This window comes from Pteropus medius, unplaced genomic scaffold (assembly GCF_902729225.1).
Source record: "Pteropus medius unplaced genomic scaffold, Ma_sr-lr_union100, whole genome shotgun sequence".
NCBI classification, from domain to species: Eukaryota; Metazoa; Chordata; class Mammalia; order Chiroptera; family Pteropodidae; genus Pteropus; species Pteropus medius.
The window spans coordinates 13,706,338-13,724,510 of NW_024342471.1; the positions used below are offsets into that span (position 1 = coordinate 13,706,338).

General features: G+C 45.7%; 1 long non-coding RNA gene across 1 annotated transcript in view; it reads left to right on the forward strand.

Moving 5' to 3' along the window:
- The window catches only part of LOC120603679 (uncharacterized), a 314,182-nt gene that overhangs the window by 232,147 nt on the left and 63,862 nt on the right, over positions 1 to 18,173 (forward strand). The gene's annotated exons all lie outside the window — the stretch shown is intronic.

Below are 18,173 nucleotides of genomic sequence, written 5' to 3' on the forward strand. Positions count from 1 at the left end.
CTGGCGGCCCCAGTGGGGCTGGTTAATTACGGTGTGGAACAGCGATGGTGAGAGGTCCACAGCAGCCGGGCTGGGCTGCGAAACCCCAGAGGCTGAGCATCAGGACTCATCAGTGGCCTAGGTCTAGCACATTCCAGCTGGCTCTTGTTTGGCTTGTTCCCTACTCTGGGGCCTTGCAACTTCAGAGCCACGTCCTGCCCTGTCCAGGGGACTTCCTGCCCATGTTTGGGCACTCACAATTTTCAAGTGCCTTTCTTAGAGCCAGGCATTTGAGCTCTGGAGCCAGGTTGACCTGGCTTCAGCTCCTGGGCCTGCCATATGCTAGCTGGGTGACCTTGGGCAAGGACTTACTCTCTGTGCTTCAGTTTTCTCATCTGTTAAAGAGGGACAAAAATGAGACCGACCTCCTAGAGTTAGTTGTTGTGAAGGTCAAATAACATGATACAGGAAAAGTGCGTAGAGTCCCAGGCACTTAGTGAGAGCTCAGGCAGTGCAAACTGTTTTTTTGGTGTGAGTAGACCACTTTGCTCAGCCTTCACCGGAAGCCTGAAAGGTAGAAATTAAGTCTATTTTATGGTGGAGGAAACAGAGGCTCAGTCATATGAAATGACACAGGTGGAGGGTTAGGGGAGCCAGGACAGGAGTTGAAGGATTTAGGTTCTAAGCTTCGTGCTCCTTCCGCTGTCCTTTGCTGGGTACCTTCTGGCCACCCCCAACCTTTCCCCTCTGAGGCTGGGACCACCACACTTTCTTTTGAACTTCTGTTCCTGTCTGCTCAGTACAGAGTCTGAAATTCCACAGGCTTTGGGAGTGGATTGGGCATGTCCAAGTTCACAGTCCCAGTGAGGAGACTATCATGGGGGAGCCTGGCCTGGCATTTGGGGACCAAATGTCTCATCACGGTTCTGCTACTAATGTTTTATGTTACCTCAAGAAACTCTCCCCTTCTCTAGGCCTCAATTTCCCTATATAGAAAAATCATGTAAGTAATTCTCCTTTAAGATATTTGTTTATCCTGCAGAAATACTGAAGTGCTTGCAGGACTGTTTATTGCAATATTGCTTGTAATAGTGAAAAACTGGAAACCATCTAATTATCTATTAAACTGTCGTAGCAAATGAAGATAATGAAGGGGAACTCTATGTACTGACGTGAAAATATGAGAAAACATGGAGAGACGTGGGATATCAAAAGCCAGTGACAGAATTTTCTACTCGGCATATTCCTATTTACCTAAATTAAATAATCCTGAAACTCTTCATATGTGCGTATGGACATGTAAGCAATTGCATTAAAAAAAGTCTAGAAGGCTACACACCAGACTCTTATCGATAGTTATTTTTGGGGAAAAGAAACGGATGGGAGTGGTGGATAATGGTGGGGAAACCTGCTGGGTTTCGGAAAAATCAATTGATTTCTGCTCTGTTTGACTTCAGTATCTTTTCGACCCAGAAACCGATTTTGTTGAAGTTGTTTTCAATGTCATAGAGATTTCACTTTTACTTTACATATTTTGGCACGACTTTTATTTTTATGATATTGCATTAATATGTTACTTGTTCAATTTGTCTGTTTTGGTAACAAAACGAGGAGAGGTCATGGTCTAAGGGTCCTCTCAGCTTTGACCACACCCTACTGTTGGTGGCCCAGGGGTTCCTAGTGGGAACAGTAGACACATACATCTTAGGCCCTCCCTGCCTGGGTCAAGGAGGGTCTCGGGGCCAAGCTGGCCTTGATGGACTGTCTCAGGGCTTGGGGGAGGAGTCACAGGGACTTGAAAGATTAAGGAAACTTCTCTCAAGCTTTCATGCCCTGGCCCTTTAAGTCTGAAGGATCCAGAACTGGTTCTGGCCAGTCGAGCCCCAGTGGCCACCCAGATCACGGTCTGAGGTGTCAGACAGATTTATTTATCTTTCCCGGTCTCCAGCAGTTCCTTCTGCTTGTATTTCACGAGGGCTGCAGGAGCCTGAGCCCCTGGAGAAAAAAAATGCCTGAAGAAAAACTCAGAGCAGAGCTGAGGCTCTGTCGGCCAGTGTGACCAGTTATCAGTTCACTGAGAAAACCTGCTGGATTTCAGAAAAATCAATTGATTTCTGCTCTGTTTTCACTTCTGTCTCTTTTTGATAGAAGAACTGGTTTTGTCGAAATTGTTTTCGATGGAGCTTAAAAGGGCCTCCAAGGAAATGGGTCATTGACTCGTCTTTCTGGAAGTATCTTGAATACTCTGTGAAATTATTTTCTAATAACACCCCAAATTAATAAAACGGGGAAACTCCGGCCCTATATTTTATTTCGCCCAGTTCTCAGAGCATGTTTACATTTGTCTCAAGAATAATTTTCTTTCTCGTAGGATGTACTGCTGTGTAAAGGTCGTTTAAAGGACAGAGGGGTGGAAGAACTGAAAATAATGCTATTTGGCAATCGATATGTCCAAGGAGGAGGAAACGGGTGAACGTTTTGAAAGCCGTAGCCAAGTGCAACTTCACGCTCCCACCTGCTTCACAACTCGGGGAGCCTCTCTGAGTCTAGAGCTTTCTGTTTCCCTCTTTCTTTCTTACCACCTTTGCCTTCCTTCTGTAACCCTCCCACTTTTTTCTTTTGCATTTGTCTTTTTCCTTGTGTTTTCTGTTCTGAATTTAAAGGCAGAGGAAATGGAGAGTTCATATTTTTATCCTTTCGGTTACAAAGACATTAGGTTTTTGTTTGTTTGTTTGTTTTTTTGAGAGGTGAGGTAATCAGGAACTCTCTTGTCTCTGGGAATGTTCAAGTTTTAATTCTGATTTTTGGATTTTCATTAATTTTCGGATTGTACATTAACTGTATTACGGAAATAGAAGCACGAGGAAATGCATTGGGTGATCTGGCCTTTCCTCCTTTAGCAACCCCAATAACTGGCTCTCTTCCTTTCAGAACGTTTGAAGGTTTGAAAGACGGGACTGGGCCTGGAATTGAGAAATTTGGTGTTGAAGCCTCGATCAGCCATTGATTTGTTTTGCGACTCTGGCTAAGTCACCCTCTCTGGGGCTAAATTTCCTCACTGTAGGAAATTTAGGATGAAATCACTAAAGCTACTTTGCACGTTTGTGAGGATCAAGTAAAAAACGTTATGTGAAAATGTATGACTTATCTTTGCAGCTTCATGAATATGAGTTAATTTTCTTTCTAGGCCCTCCGTGCCTCTCTCATTCTATCTGGGACATGTGGACCCATGTTGAGCTCTGGCGATTTGTGGGATCATGGGCAGGGGTCAGGACAAGTAAAAACGACTGAAAACCAGACTATCCTGCAAAACTCAGTTTAAATGTCACCTCTTTCAGGAAGCCCTCCTTGACTTCTCACTTCCCAAGCTGGGTTGGGTGGACTTTCTTTGCCCCCACAGCACTCTGCCCTTAGCCTGATTCACTTTTCTACGTCTGTCATGGGAAATATCTTGTTCATCTCAGTATCCCCAGGGCAGAGCAGAGCCCACAGGAAGCCCACAGGAAACACGGAGTAAGCCTTTATTAAGCCTGGCACTTTGTCAAACACTTTATGTCTTTTCATGCCCTATCTCATTTTGACCTCATAACTGTAATAGGTGGCCACTATTATTATTCTTGTTTTATAGACAAGGAAACTGAGTCTCATAGGGATTAAGTACCTTACTCAAGATCATACATCTGGCAATTGGCAGAGACAGTTTTTGAATCCAGGCAATCTACCTCCAGAACTCATGAGTGCCACTACTATCTCCTATAGCAAAGAAAATGAAAGAATAAATACATTAAAAAATAAACCAATGAGCCACGTGGCCTTGTAGGGACCACTGAGGGCTTAGTGATATAATTAACTTCAGTTTGAACTTGGTCATAGTGAAGTTATAGCAGCCTGAGAGACCAAATCCTTGATACTTCCTTCCCCTCTAATAAGAGATTTGAATAGCCTGAAATCCCTTACCTGTCTAAATAAATACAAATACGAAGAAATAAATAATGCAATAGCTTCTTTCTCCTTGCAATTGAGACTTTGCAGTCATAATTCTGCCCCAAAGCAGCGAACTCAGGGAGGCGGAGAAGAAGGGTGAAGTGGCTTCTTAAACAGTCCAAAATAAATTTCCCAGGATAATTACCAACCAGAGTAAATCTCATAAATTTGATTTAATTGGCACCAGGCAAATGAAATAGGGAAGGAAAACATCCTTCTCCTTAAAGTCGTTGGGGATGTCTCAGAAGCAAAAGCTGGGAGCATCAGGATAACTTAGAAGCCAGCAGCAGCCACTGGACAAACTTCTCATGAAGAGTAGAGGATGGAAGAGCCTCCATGCACTGAGCTTCTTACATGTGTCAGACTCTGTACTGGAAGCTTACATATAGTGTCTAATGCAATTTGTATGACAAACTCGAGAGGTAGGTATGATTGGCTATTGCATCTGTTAGCTATTGCAATGTAACAAACCATCCCATAATTCAGTGTCTTAAAACAACAGTTTATTATCACTTACATGTCTGTGGATTGGCTGAAGCTTGACTTGTTCAAGCTGAACTTGGCTGGGATAGTTTTGCTTCTCATTGAAAGTCTGTGGATTGGCTGGTATAACTCTGATCTCTATTCTCTATCCTCTTTCTGTTATCAGTCGGCTAGCCAGAGTATGTTAATCTCATATTGTTGGCACTTCCATTCATATGTCATTGACCAAAAAGTCTCATGACCAATATAAAAGAAAGGGCAGGGAAGTATACTCAACCCATAATGAGGCAATGGCCAGGGTATAAATGCAAGAAAGGGTGTTGAATTGAGGACAGTGATTCAGTAATACAAGTATTAGTCCCTTTGGTGTAGAGATGGGGAATCTGAGTTCAGAGAGGTTGAATAAACTGCCCCAATCAGACAGCTAGTAAGGTGTGAAGGAAAGATTCAGATCAATGCTATTGGTCACCAAAGGCCAAACTTTTCCTCCTGATTCTGATTCTTAAAAAGAATTCTATGAATCCTACCTTCAAGAAACCATCGAAATCCTTCTTGACACCAATCTATGTGCTCCTGTGTCCTAGAATTCATCTCTCAGATGAGTGAGGAGTCGACAAAATTTAAGATTCCTGTACCTATTTAGATCTCCCACCCTTTCCACTTCACTCAAACCTTGGTCTTTCCTGGGTTCATGGCATGCAAAACCAAGGTCCACTACCATCTCTGCTGCTTCTGCCCTCACTCTACTGACCTCCCACTGACAGATCCCATTAAGCAAGGCTCCCCCTGGATCTCATCCTTTATTGGATGGATGATGATGCCTCTCTGGGGCCCTTTCCAGGCACTACTGTGGGCACTGGAGTTGCCCAACGTCCTGAAACAATTCACTGTGAACCTGGTTTAGTGAATCCTGCTGTAGACAATTAAAGACTCACATTCAACTGGCCTTATTTGATTCAGGACGCTGCTGTTCTGACTTCTCACCTCAAGTGCACTTGGGAATGTGAACTACATGGGGAACTGTTAGTAACTGTAAGCCAACTCTCAGGCCTTAAAACATTCTGCTATTTGCCATGTCTAAAGCAAGGGATTGGTGTGGCAATTCACAAAACCTCACAAGGGAATTCAGTAAGATTTTCGTTCGGTGCTTTGCAGTTCGTAAGCCCCTTTCACACGCACCATCTGCTCTGCAGAGTTGAGGCAGAATTATTGTGCTCGGTGTACAGATGATGAAACCAAGCCTCAGAAGGCATTTTCTATCCCATGGTCGTAGAAGGTCACTGAAGGCAGATACAGGGATGCGGACCTCTGAATTATTCATCTTTCCTCTTCCATTTGTCCTCTAAACAAATAGGTTTTGATTAATTGATTCGCAGTTCTTCAGGGGCACAGAGTGGAAAGCACATGGTAACCTACCTAAAACGATTGCAATCATGCATGTGCGTGTTTGGTGATGGCAAGATAGGTTAGGAAACAAGTAGAGATCATGGAAGACAAACAGCATCAGCCCTGAGCTTCATCATTCATTGATCCAACAAATAGATATCAAGTGCCTAATTTGTGCTAAGTCCTCTGATTGGCAGGGTGATACGAGAGTAAATAAAGCAGATATCTCTGTTCAGTCTAGAAAGGAAGATAGTTATTAGAGAAGTACATAAGCAGTGAAGCTCGTAATTACAAATTTTGATGAATGCTATTAAATCAGCAAGTGAATAAAATGTTAAGATGGAAACATGGGGATAAAGAGAGGATCTTATGTTAGGTAAGGTGATGAGAAAAGAATTCTCTGAAAATGTGACATTTAAGGTGAGACCTGAAGGCTGAAAAGTCATCTGGGCAAAGGGGTAAGATTGGGTGTTCCAAGCAGAGGAAATAGCATGTGCAAAGGGCCTGTGGTCAGAAAGAGCTTGGCACGTTGGAGGGACTGAAGAGGTGCTCGCGTGGTTGAAGAGAAGTGAGTGAGCGGGGGAATGATGGGAGGTGAGATAATAAAGGTAAGCGGGAGCCAGACCATGCTGGGCCTCATAGATTATAAGGAGTTGTCCTTCTTTGTATTATTGGCTACTTGGCAGAGAGTCTACGCAAAGTTGGTGGCCAGGACTGGATGTCCCAGATTGGATACCCAAGAAGAAGACCCTGAGATAAGAAAGCGGGTGCTCATTGTTTAGGCGGTGGTCCTGGGCAGCTCCAGCACACGAGAGAGGGAAAAGGGAAGAAAGGAGCCAAGAAAGGCAAGATGTGGAGCAGGTTAGTGCCGTGGGCCGCTGGGGCTCCATCCTTCAGGAAACTTCTGGGAGAGAGTGTCCAGCGTTCCTCAGTTATTTTAACCGATGGGCGGAGGAGGTGGGGTGTTTATCCGCCACCACCATCAGCCACTGGTCGGAGGCTTCTCCTGGGGGTGGGAGACATGAACCTCAGTTCCAGCCTGTCTGGAGGGCCAGGCAGGCAGCGTCTTAGGTGTTTCTGTTGGATGACTTCAGGTTTTTGTGTACAGGAATGGGCAGTGACAAGGGGCTAGTCGGAGGCACTTACAATGTCTGCTACAGTGGGCGTCTGATGTCCCTTCTATACGCCAGGTAAGTGTGCTGACGATAGAGAAACGAGGACAAAAGGAGGAGAAGACACCTAAAATGTTGGCAGAAAGGAGAAGGAAGGGCCACCCTTTGAGGGAATACCCTCCCCAGAGACGGTGCTGGGGAGCAGCTGGCCCAAGGGCTTGCTTGAGGCTGGAGGAGGAGCAGGCCAAATCCCTGAGGTCCTGCTCCCACCTTCGTGGGGGTGGATGCTGCTTCTCAGCCTTCCTTCTGAGGGCGTTCCTCAGAGGCCTCTCCTCTACCAGCTGAGGAGAGAGCCCCGGCTCTGTTTCCTTTTAGCAACGAGACAGACCTCTCTTCTCAGGCTCAACCCTAATACACTGTGATCTCTATGACATCTATGCCATGGCTGTCCCGCATCCGGCACTCGCGCGTCCATCCTCCACTCCCAGCTCCCAGGCATACCCTTTGCCTCTTAGCCGCAGTCCAAGCCTGCGACAGAGCTCACATTCTAAGGGATGTTGGAAATGCCTTCAGAAACACATCCCAAATGAGAATTTGTGTTCTCTACAGAGTCGTAGGTGATTAATGAGTAAAATAAGATATTCCTCCCTTAGCTCTACGGGTAATAAAACCAACATTACCGAACTCGATTTGGTAGCTGGTGAAAGGCTAGCTAATAAATGATCTCATTCGCTCCTCGCAACAAGCCAGGGAGGCAAATAACACTGTTAGTCCCACTTAGCGGATGAAAGAGCTGAGGTTCGGGAAGCATTAAGTGCTTTGCCTCAGATCCCACAGGCAGTGAAGAGAAGAGACACTCGGGAGTGCTTTTCTCCTGGCGACAGAGTCTTAGGGACACCTCCACATTTTTCTCAGTGCAATGACAACCAATTCACTGTAGTACTGTTTATTATAGGAGTATTGGAAGTGACCTATATGAACAGTGATAGGGACCCAAATGGCGTGGAGCCAGTAATCTGAGGACTGAGGTCTGTGAGTGAACATAGGTGGGTGAATGTAAAAAAAGCAGCTTACACCATTGTACAATAGGTCAGGGTTGGCAAACTTCTGTAAAGGGACAGGTCGTAAATATTTCAGACTTTGCAGGCCTGTACTGTCTTGGTCATAACTCCTGAACTCTGTTATTGGAGTGGGAAAACAGCCACAGGCAATTTGTAAATGAAAGGATGTGGCTGTGTTCAAATAAAGCTTTATTTACAAAATCAGGCAGAGGGCAGATTTGGCCTCCAGGCGGTGGTTTGTGCTGCTCTCTGTTGTGAAGACATTAGGGAGACTGTATTACTGTTTCCGTCACTAGGTGGCGCCCCTCCACTAGTGAGGTGAACCGGAGGCTGGGTGGGGACTTGGGGAAGGAATGGATTATGGCAGGAATTACTCTACTGTAGGAGGGGCGACCTGAGAAGAGTCTTATTATAATTCATACGACAGAAAGTGGGCATGTGCGCATGCAGAAACATGCACGCGCATGTGTGCCTCCACACACACACACACACACACACACACACACACACACACACACACAATGTACTGTGTTCCAGATACAGTTCAAGGCAATGGTATGCTGGTAAATATTTTTCTCTGAAAAAAAGAAAAACAAAAATGTCCTGGCTTCCACCCCTGATATGTGGCATCTGTCGATTTCCGTCGTGACATTCTTATATCACAAGCTATAAACTTGCCATCAAACTGTTTTCAAAGCTCCAAACGTTCAATAACGGAGTCTTGGAAACCGATACGAGCCGGCTTCAGCGCAGTGCTGGCTCAAGGTCTTTCGTTTTGTTTTCACATTCACCTGGAGAGGTAGGTGGTAAATAATAATACTAACAACTAACATTTGTAGAGCAATGACAACATGCAGATATTCTGCTAGGGGTTTTACATATATTAGTCCTCACAACTCTGTGGGTACAACCATCAGCCCACTCTGAAGATGCGCACATTGAGGCGTTAGAGAAACTCCACAACTGGCTCGAGGTGATATCACCAGGATTCAGCTCCTGCAGTCTGACTCCCGAGGTCAAGCACTCAGCCACACCGTGCTGCGTCACCTCTGCTGTGGTTGGGCAGGGTGTGTTTAAATCTTAGTTTTATAGTTAAGGAAACAGTTTTTAAAAAGTTTAGCGAGTTGCTAGTCCCATTAGGATTAGAACCCAGTTTTTTTTTTGGCGTCAGTGTCTATGTTTTATCCAAGTGCTAAGGAGTTAGAGAGTTTGCTGAGTTTAGCCAGTTATTCCCAGAGAAGATGAGTTCGAGGAGGGATTTGAAGGAGGAGAAGAGGTCAGGTGGACAAAGGAGAAGACATGTATTCTTACTGAGACAGATGCGTGCCCCAAGGGAAGGTGTAGAAAGAAGCAGAAGTACAAAGCATCTGAAGGGCTGTGAGTAGATTTGGTTGTTTGGGTCATAAAAGGTGAGCTGGAAATGATGAGAGAAATGGGAAAGGCCCGGTAGAAAGGGGTCTGGTTTTGAGTTGCTAAATTATAGGAGGACACGTGCTGTTCTTTCAACAGAACAAATGGGGAGAGCTGGAGGCAGGGAGGCTGATGGGGAGCGGGACTCATAGCTGACCTCTGGGGATGCACTAAGGGATGAAGTCAAAAATCTGGTCTGGAAGAAAGTGACAGGGGCATTGCTAGAGCTCTGATTCCAGCCGGTCTGCTTCCACACGGGAGATGGGATTTCCCTCGGGAACATCTCCTAAGGTTCCTTGGGAGACTGCATGTAAAGGAAAGGGCATCACACTGGAAATGAGAAAAGTGGGTTCTAGCTTCAGCTCTGTCCACTACCAGCTGCATGGCCTCGGGCAGTTTCACTAACTTCTCTGAGCTCCTGTTTACTCATCTTTAAAATGAAGTAATGATTGTTAAGACATCTAGCCCAGGGCCCGACACACAGTGGGAGCTCCAGCAGTCTGGCTCACTCATCCATTCCCAAACAGGGATGTATGTCTTTGGAAAGGCGGGCAGCAGTGTTACCAGGATCTTCATAACAAACCCACACAGATGGATTGCTGGTCCACGTGTGGCTAGTCCTGTTCCACTGAGCTCTTTTCAGCAAGGGTTGATGAACACAAACTATGAGTAGACATGAAACCAGGTTTTACCTTGCAAGCTTTGAGCATGGTTAGAAGAGACGTAAGAAATAATATTAGTTACGTGTGCACACTTATCATTTGAGGGAGAAAAACTCATGAGCATAAACATTGGAGAAGTTGACCTCACACCTATGTGCCGGTTATTCTGTTGCAGGTTGGGAGCCCTGGAATATTTATGGGACAGCAAAGTTCTAAATAGCCTACTTTCCCTTAACTGTCCATTATAGTGAGATCATCTAGGATCTCATTTATCCATCGGTCACTTGTTTAGAAATTTCAGTTATCTTGAATACATCATAGAACCAAGGAAGAAATAAATAGTACCCTTCCCTCAACCATCACACCTACACATACAAACTCATGTTTGTGGCAAAAATAGGTATAAAATTCATGGACTCCTAATGGCTCAATCAGCTTACTCACAGAAGAGAACCTCAGTTCTTCATTTGGAGCATTCTTAGTCTCATATTAAATACAATTCCGAAGAGAATAGTGATCAGGTTTTCCACCCCAGAGGAGATTAGAAGCAATGAGTTAGAAGGACTAGAGTGTCTAAATTTCCTATAAGCAAATTCTTTGAAAGCAAGAAGAAAGATTTGCTGATTACTTGATAGTGGAGGGAGAGGGTGGCCAGGCAATTTCGGAAGTGAAATATTTGGAGCCATTTGGTGTGAGAGCAAACAGTTCTCCACACTTTGTTGGATATGAGGGTATCACTGTATCTGAGCATAGTCATTCATGCGCATAGCAAGTGCATCCGAGTCACCTGGAAGAATTTAAATGGTGCTTAAAAAGGCAGGGTATTGGTCCATTCATTTCAGAAAGCTTTCTCTCTAACATGATTTTTTTAGCTTTCCTTAAAAGAAGTACATCCTGTCATATGGAAATTTTATATGTATGGAAAAATTTCTCTCCTGGTAGAGTCAGATGACTGGGGCATTGCAGTAGCATCTTCAGATCCTTCTGATTAGCTGTAAAGGTGACAACCCTTGATGTAAAAGCAGTTTTTTTTTTTTTTTTATCTGCTCTGAAACACTCTCTCCTTGTTCCTCAGTTGTGGGATTTGATGAGAAAATTCATTGCCACCTTCTGTTCCCTCTTTATGAATTTGTGCACTTTGATTAAGACCCCTTTGATGCTACCTCTTCACAAATCGAAGCAGTGTGATTCTTAAAATCTGTTCTTTCCCACTGGACAGCCCATCCAGTCATCTATCCACTTCATGCCATCTATGATGCCTCAACATTGACCAGTGGTCATGTCCTCTCTCATGACTTCTCTGAGGCACCATCATTTGCCCAAGTAAATTAATGTCTCATTCTTCTCTGCTACATGTCCCTTCTCATCTATATCTATATCTACATCTACATCTATATCTACATCTATATCTCTATCTCTATCTCTATCTCTATCTCTATCTCTATCTCTATATCTCTATCTATATATCTCTATCTATATATCTATATCTATATCTAATCTATATCTATATGTATATCTATATCTATCTATCTATCTATCTATCTATCTATCTATGTATCTATGTATATATGTATTTTTTGTTGTTCATGATCTTTCTTTAAGAGAAAGAAAGTTCTTCACAGGAAAGTACTGGGTTTTATGCAGGTCTGTACCTCTGGAACTTAGAAGGGTGTCTGTGGCCACCATGTATTTGTGCCATTCCCTTCCAGAGAACCTGTTGCAGGGTGATTGGCAGCCTCCACGTTCTCCCTGCACTCAGGCTAAGCTTCCCCCAGGACTCAGCACTTCAGGAGTGTTAGGGCCACGTCGTTCTTGCTCAGCATGGACCTCCTCCAAGGGGCAGCCTTTGCCTGTGTTCTCTCCTTTGGCCTGGCTGGCACTGTCTCAGAAGAGCTCGTGTGATTTGAGCTCTTCCTTCCACTCCCGCCTTCCCCCTTCCATGGGTGTCAGACCTGCGTTTCATGGTCCCTTCATCTTTCATAGGTATTTTCTGCAAGAACATCCTACAAATCTAATCCTATCTTGGTGTCTGCTTCTCAGAGGACCAAAGCTCACACAGTATCTGATGCACAGTAGACACCAAAAGATGTTAGTCGAGTTGCATCTGTTGTGCTTTTCTTGGTCACCAGATAGAGTCTTCAACAGATCCTTTTCAGTATGGAGGTTCCATCACAGAGCCGATCACACAACACCAGCAACGCCTGCTTCAGCAGGACTGAACTGTCTCTGGGTGACTCAGGGTCATCACTATGGACATTTGTTGACCAAGTAGTGAAGTCACTGGTTCTCTCAGAACCTGCTGAGATATTTAAGCCTGTTTACCTTTGCATGAGTGGCCCCAGATAACTGTACTCATTGAGTTACTGTGTCTTTTTTAAAAAATAGTTTTATTTTTCTGTCTTTGTCGTTAGTGTTTTTAAATGCTGGAGCCGGGCAGGACTTCAGAGATCATTCATCAGGAGATGTTCAGAGCACATAATCTCCAGGTACTAGTCAGGGGCTGGAAATTCAGGGTTAGATAAGGAACAATCCTTTCCGTCAAGGTAGGAGCAAGGTCCAGCTTCTCATTTTACAGATGACAAACTGATTTGGCGACATTTCTCAGCAGAGCCATCATGAAAAGGAAAACACAAGAAGTTAATATATAGTGACAGCAAAAGAGTTCACGATGGGGAGATGTGGATCTAATCTGAACCTTTGTAGCACCTTCTGGGCCCCACGTCTGATCCAAGTCACGGTGGCAGAGAATCACCCACCCGCCTCTGGCAGGCAGCTCCAGATTTCTGTGACTAATCACCATACTGAAAAAGATATAACTGTGAGATGACTCTATCAGCAAGGACCTCACGAGGCTCATTTAATTGTTGATTTACCCATACGAGAGAATAAGAAATGCAGTGACTTGAGAACGATGCCAGGCATTAGCTTGGAAGAGTATCAGCTTTCCTGCATGGTGGAGAGTAATTGGGGTCTCGGAGCCCGGTCTACTCCAGCTCTGTCGCTAACTCCCTGTGTGACATTGGACAAGACATTTAACCTCTTTATGCTTCAATTATCTGTAAAATTGGATGATAATAAACACTACCGCATTGCAATGTTGTTACAAATAAGGGTGAGTCTCTATGTGAAAGCATTTTGTAAATAATTCAGCACTACAGAAGGATAAGAGATAGTAATTATTAATTTTATTCTGGCACACCCTTTGACAGGATCATTCATTCATTCAGTGAACATCTTTGTAACACTTTGTGTCTGATACTATTCTAAGTATTTCATAATCTTCGCAACACTATGAGATATGAACCCCATTATTATGAGTTTACAGATGAGGAAAATGAGGAACAGAGAAATTAAATAACTTGCCCAAGGTCACACATCTAGTAAATGGCAGATCTGGGATTCTAACACCTGCAATCTGGTTCCATAGTCTGTGTATATCACTATGGTGAGGGACGGAATGTACTGGCTTTTTTTCAAACCGGAATTTGACTCAGCAAAGTAGGCCTGGGGCGGGAGGGGCGGGGGGGGAGAGAGAGAGAGAGAGAGAGAGAAACGAAAAGAAAGAATGCATACTCAAGAGGAACAAGAGTTGCACAAGGAGGGACAAGATCTTTGTAGAAGGGGCCATGAGGTGGGGGAGAGCAGTATGGCCAGGAAATTAATAGTCACCCTAAAACACACCTGGGCGGGGAGCTTCCTTCAATGAGACCGTCTCTCCATTCAGGTACCTGGGAGAGAATGGGCAGAGGAGGAAACTCTCAGGCAAACAAACTTACTCCAGGGAGAGACATCTATCACCAGAGAGACTGTCACTCCCCACCAATGGTTGTTAACAGGCCAGAGAGCCCCTCCTGGTGCAGGCTCCAGGACTGCAGCTCCATGGGCAGGAAAGGGGCAGGGCTACCCACTCCGGTTTAGCAACTAGCGTGTGCCAGATTTGGGAAACTATATAAAAAGACATAGTCCTGCCTTTAAGGTGCTCATGCTCTGGTCAGGGAGGAACACAAAGTATAATGTCTTTATCGTGAGAAGCGATTATGTGCTAGGCAAGCTCTAAGATGGCTTCCAGTGACCTTGCTGTCTCTTGGTATTCACATCCTTGTGTGATCCCCTCTTTTCGAGTGTGGGGTAAATTTACAGACTCTATTCTAATGTGGTGATAGGATGTCACTTCTGAGAGTGGGTTATAAGAAGACCGTGACATGTGACACATGCCTCCCTCCCTTCCTCTCTCTCTCTCTCTCTCTCTTTCTCTCTCTGGCAATGAGTTGACAAAAGCTGCCACATTGTGAGCAGTCCTATGCCCCCAAGGAGTGGTGAGGAACTGAGGCTCTACCTATAGCAGCCCATGAGGAAATGAAGGCTGCCAAAAACCACACGAGTGAGCCTGAAGATCCTTCAGTCCCAGTTGAGCCTTGAGATGACGGCAGACCCTATCGACACTTCGACTGTAACCTTTAGCCAGAAGTGCCCAGTTTAGCTGCTCCCAGAAACTGCGGGATAATAGATACTTGTTATTTTAAGCTGCTGTTTTTGCGGCAGTTTGTTACACAGCAATAGAGAACGAATACATGACCGCACAAACGCTTTCCCAAAATAGCTTGAGAGAGGAAGTTATAGTCAAACCGAGATTTAAAATAACAGGTGTTTGCCAAGCAGAGAGGGGTATTCTAAACAGCGCATCGGTCATGGAGGGTAGAGAGAACAGTCAAGCTTGACCCGGCTGGAACACTGAGGGGGCCTGTAGGTGTGGTTGGGGCCGAAGTGGGAGATGAGGCCAGAGAAATGGGTAAGTATCTAAGACAGGCTAAGTAGTTTTGATTATGAAATCAGATTTCCCCTATAGAATCATTCTCCAGAGATTTTGGTGGGTTATCTGAATGAGGAAGTATGGGAAGGCAAGATTCTGGAAAATCCTCGGGATATCGGACCACTTAAGACTATAAATTCAGCAGCCGTCACTGCCATTGATTTCAAGGCCACAGTTCTCTTTGCCTCAGGGGCTTTTCTTTTATTCCTGTACTAATCATTCTTTATTGTCATTAATGTTAAAATACGATGCATATCTCTCATTGCATGGTTATGGGGCTCACCGAAGACTTACCATCACTGCTCCCACCACAGCCTCAGACACAGATCGGAGGAACTGCTGTGCTCACATCGTGGGTGTGGAGACTGGAGTCTGGGCTGGACCCTGGCCTTCGCCGTCACCGTCTGTGAAAGGCTCCTACCCCGTTTGCAGCCTAGTAAGGGTCGTGATGCATGGTTAAGAGGGAGGGCTCTGAAGTCAAAGGGGCCTGAGTTAAAATCCTGGTTTTCAGCACTCTCTGTTGAGCTTGGATAAATTGCCTGACCTCTCCGAATCTCAATTTATTCATCCATAAAGTAGGGATTGGAACACTGCCAACATCACAGGTCGCGGCATGGATTAAATGAGGTGACTTGCCTGGGGAGTGACCATACATGGATGTACGTGCCAGGAATATTGGTTACTAGTGTCTGTGATGCCTCAGGAGCTTATTTCCCATTCAAATTCATTTTCTTTGTCTTTCGTTTCTCCTGTTGCTGATTGTAGAGTGATTATGAATATTAATCCTGACTCCGAATCCTAATTATGGTCCAAGCACGTTGTCAGTAGCAACCAAAAGAGCTACCTATGTCTACGTAGGTATTGGAATCAGTATACGGGGTGAACTAGTTATCTATTGCTGCATAACGATTTATCCCCAAACCTCGTGGCTTAAAACAACACACCTTTATTATCTCACAGTTTCTGTGGGTCAAGGACCTGGGCCCAGCCTAACACGGTCCTTTGCTTTAAGGTTTCTCACAGGCTGCAGTCTCATCTGAAGGACTGACTGGGGTGGGGCTTGCTTCCCCGCTCATCTGGTTGCTGGCAAGATTCACTCTTTTGAAGGCCATTGGACTCATGGATTCAGTTCCTTGCTGGCTGTTGACTGGAGTCCGCCCACGGTTCCGTGCTTCATCTCCAGCTTGCTTCATCAGGGCAGGCACACACTAGCCAGAACGAGAGTGCCAGCAAGAGAGAGAGTCATGGTCTTTTGTAACCTACATTCAGAAGTGACATCCCACCACTTTGCCATAGTCTGCTCATTAAAAGCAAGTTACAGGAAACAGCTTACAGTCAAGGGGTGGGGGGAAGATGACACAAGGATGTAAATGACAGAGAACAAATACCAGAGACCATTGGAGTCGTGTCGGAAGCTGCCCGCCACACTAGGGGTGCCTAATTTGCACGTACGTAGAACCTGTAGCCAGTAGTACAGTCGGCATGTACGCTAATGCTAGCATGTTAGGATTTGCTGAGGGTAAAAGCTCACAGCTCAGTGACACTTCCTCTCAGGGCAGGAGTCCCTGCTATCTCATAATATCTGAAGATCGAGCCTCTGGCAAGGGCTGGTGGTTTTCACGCATCCCTTCAACTGGAACTTTGGCCTTAGTTCCACGCTGTCTCCATCACAGCACCAGAGTCTCCCCAAAGCAGACCTTGAGACAAGGGCTTGGGTGCAAGTAGTTTATACGGGAGGGGCTAACAGGACACACTGTGACTGAGGGGAAGTCTGGGAGGAGCAGGTTACATCTGTGGGTAACTGGAGATTTCTGAGATTGTTCCACTGGGGCAAGGAAGCTGGGAAATTCGTCCACCAACTCCCACCCTTCAGTGATCGGGGCTCGTTCCTGGGGTGTTGGCTCCTGACACTGCCTTGTGGCTACTGGCCACAGAAACTCTCTGTGGATGACCTTTGACCTCTAGGGTAGGACAAGGGACTGTGTGATCAGTGTACCCAGTACATGTGCTCTTCTCCTTACTGGGACAGCAAGCTCTTTAATAGAATACAGAGCGGAGATTTATTGAGAGCTTGCTATGTGCCGGGCACGTGTCTAATCTTACGTAGTTTTCACAACCAGGGGATTACTATCATCAGCCCCATTGCCTGGAGTGGGAAACTGAGGCCTAGAGACACTACCTACTTTGATCAGGCAGAGTCTAGACTCCTTCCTGGGCGTGTCTGACTCCTCAGCCGGGCTCACGCTGCTCCATCGCACCTCCCACAGTGCTTAGCAAATGAGAGGATGGCTGGGTTTAACAGTGGATAACAGCAGAAATCCTGGAGACCACTTAAAAGGGCAGGGCTGGGTTAGCTGCAGGCTGGGCGGGAATGAAAAGGCAGGGAAGTGGGAGAGCAGGCGCTCCAGGCGGCAGGTCGAGGCAAAGGGGCTGCAGCCAGGGCCTGGCAGACGATGGTGCAGGCGAAGAGACATGAGAGGTCCAAACGTCAGCAAATCAACAGTTATTTTTATTTCTTATTTTTTTTAATTCATCAACTGGGAGAGACACTACAGAATCTGCGGGACTCTTAGATCTCCAGTGATTCTTTTGGAGGCGGCTATTGGTTGCTAAACATATGGGATCATCCTTTTGTGACAACATGACCGAGCTGAAAGGACCCTTCCTTGGACATTATTTGACCATGTCTTCATTGTTCAGATGGGAAAAATGAGAGTGGCTGGAGGAAATGGCCCCCTTCCCCCACCCACACAGCAGAACCAGACGGGCATCCTGGTGCTCACACATGGATCGGTCATTCCCACTTATAAAGGGGCCCTCGGACCCTCTGAGTGAATTGTGTACACTGGGGCAAGTCAGGCCCGCCCCTGTTCCCTAGCCTCATCATCTTCGTCTGTAGAGAAGAGCAAGTTACCGCTTGTTGTGTGGCTGTGAGTGTTAAAGGAGCTTACAGATGTGACTTCACTGCTCACTGCCCATCCCGTAGTTGGTGCAGGGTTCATGTGGTGGTGTCCCCTCGCCCCTGCCTGGCCCAAACTGCAGGGCATGCTGGGCTCAGAGCCAGAGCCAGCAATGTGGAGAGGAGCACAGGGGACCCCGTACCACCTGCACCTTCGCCAAGAGGAGGCCCCTCTCATATAAGACCCCTGCTTCTCCCTGTGCTGACTGCAGCCTGCCAACCCCTCGGATTGGGCATGAAGCATCACCCCTGGTTTGTGAGCAACACTGAACAGCGCCCCAGAGGTTGGGACAGGAGTAGGAGGGGGCGTGACTGAAAAGAGAGCCA